The 2,581-nt window shown below is 31.9% G+C and overlaps 1 pseudogene; it reads right to left on the bottom strand.

Moving 5' to 3' along the window:
* Nucleotides 1–1,405: 1,405 nt before the first annotated feature.
* On the bottom strand, nt 1,406–1,497 carry LOC130021185 (uncharacterized; annotated as a pseudogene).
* Nucleotides 1,498–2,581: the final 1,084 nt, after the last annotated feature.

Genomic DNA, 2,581 nt, shown 5'->3' on the forward strand with positions numbered 1-2,581 from the left:
GACAAAGATATGTAGGGATGTGTCTCCCAGATCAATATGTGATCAATAGTTCACATGGAGTGAAAAATACTTTAGCCATTATTGGCAGAGTAACACATTGTTTGTAGTTTGTAGTTTTGACTTAAAGGTGGAAGTTCCATATAAAAATCAGCATATAGATTCAACTAGTCAGTCAAGAAATTGTCTAATTAATATACATTTCATGCAACGCCTTGGTCTTACATCTCGTCATATCTTAATTTAAATAGACATGCTATCTCAGATTGATATGGACACTAGCACTGGACCTAAAATTGTACTTCTCTCTCTTTTTTTCTCATTCTGTATACCTATTTGCATCTCTAAGCTTCTTGTGTTCATTTATTATCTACCAGACTCTTATTTTTTTTTTATTTTAGTCAAGTTGTATTGAATGATACTGTCTTTCTACATTGCAGATATTTACTTTTGGACAATATCTGTATCAATATCATATCAATTTTCAGTATTAACATCTGTTATGACATTTTACAATGAGCCTCTTACAGGTCAGTGGACAAATGAGTACAAAACCTCTTGATTTTGTCTCCCCAGATTGTATTCTCTAATGCTTTCTTTTTTGGTTCTATTTTTTCCTTGAGAAAATAAGTAATTTTCAATGTGGATACAGATGTCCTAGGTTTGACATTCAACACCAAAAGGGGATTGACTCAAGATACAGCTTTGATACTCAGGAGAAAGACTGAGCAGAAGGACTATGAGCTTGTTAGGCCATTTACTCTGAGTTGAGATATCATCATTTATTCTTGTTGCTTTGATATCTGAAGCTGCTCAGGACTCTGCCCTATTCAAGTGCAGATCCTTGGCTTTTCCTTCCACTTCATAATCAACTCACATCCCATATCCTTTTGCTATTTCCTATCTAGATTAAGTAAGTAACAGTGTGTTCCTGCTGCTTTGTTAACAAAACACGACAAAATAGATATTGGTGCAGTATCTTAACAAAGAATAGTAACGGATCCAGAAAAGGTAATACACGGTACATAGACAAGACATTTTTAAAACAAACAAACAAACAAACATGAAATGATCATAGTAGGTTCAGTTTTCCCATCTTACAAATTAAGTTTTTGGAATGGCCACAGTATAGTAAAGACTAGTGGGCTTTTCATTTCATTGTTATAATGATTATATACAGTGAATGATGTAGAGTTGTAAAAGTTAAGTTTAAATCTTATAGCAATTTGTGGCAGCAAGAAGCAAGTATAAAAATTTTGGATAATAAATAGTTATACTCCTAACTCTGAAAGGGCCTTGAACATGACACTTTTTAAAAAAATCTCAGTGCTAGATCGAAGGAGACATTACTGGGGCCTGCTCGAGGCAATCGACGAATAACAGGATGGTCATGATCGTGATACTGCATAAGCAATTGGTATTTATTTTAAAGTATCTATAACTATGCTAATCTTCTCTGTATCGTTCCAATTTCAGTATATGTGCTGCCGAAGCGAGCACTATAAGTTTAATTGCAAACTTTTTCAAACTTTGTTGGTAAGATTTACCTATTATAAAACATGAGACCCCCATCACAAAAGAGACCTTTTATAATTCAAGAATAAAAATATTGTCGTAAGTAATCATAGACCACACAAAAATAAGGTTTTTAAAAATCTTTCAGTTAATTTAAGAGGGAGTCATTACAAAGATGTCAGAAATTTAATTTAAAAATGTTTTACTGTGGAAAATTTTAAATGCATAGATAAGTGGAAAGAATATTATAGTGAATCTTCATGTAGTTATTACTATGCTTAAATAAGTCTTAATTTATAACCAGTTTTATTTCTGTATTTCATGGAAGTTAGAAAGTATCATCTTTGATTATTTTGGACCAAATCCCAGACATCCTATCAATTAATCTCTATTATAAATAGATACAAATATAGAATGTATTATAAAACAAGAATTTCATTCTTTGAAAGTCACATCATACTTATAATGGTCACATATAAAAGAATTTAACAATTTTTTGTATCATAAATATGCATCACCTATCCTTATTTTCTGCTTCATCTTTTTATGTACTGAAGTCCCAAGGTCACATTTTCATATCCTTCTGATGACATCCTTAGACTATTTTTATGGATGCAGTCTCTCTTTCTCCTGGCACTACCTAACTCTAAGCAGAATCCCATCTATTTCTTCCCCAATGGTGATGATAGCGTGCTGTTGGAAAAAAACAAAAAACAAACAAACAAACAAAAAAACAAAAACAACCAGCTCTCACAATAAGGATTATAAAATCCCAGAGACACATTCCAAAGCAAACCCCTTAACCGCTGTGCTATCCTTCCATGCTTGATTGCAATATCTTTATTCTTTATTCATTCATCTAATGATGGACACCTGAATTGCCTCCATATTTTGGCTATTACCAATAATGCTTATGTGGATATATTTATACAAATATTTCTTTGAGAACTTACCTTCAATAATTTTAAGTACAATACCCAAAGTGAATCGCTGAATTTTATAATGATTTCATTTTACATTCTTATAAATAGAGATCAAGGATTTCAAAAATTTAAGTAGCCAAGCATCT

The sequence above is a fragment of the Sorex fumeus genome, unplaced genomic scaffold (genome assembly GCF_029834395.1).
Source record: "Sorex fumeus unplaced genomic scaffold, SorFum_2.1 ptg000014l, whole genome shotgun sequence".
NCBI classification, from domain to species: domain Eukaryota; kingdom Metazoa; phylum Chordata; class Mammalia; order Eulipotyphla; family Soricidae; genus Sorex; species Sorex fumeus.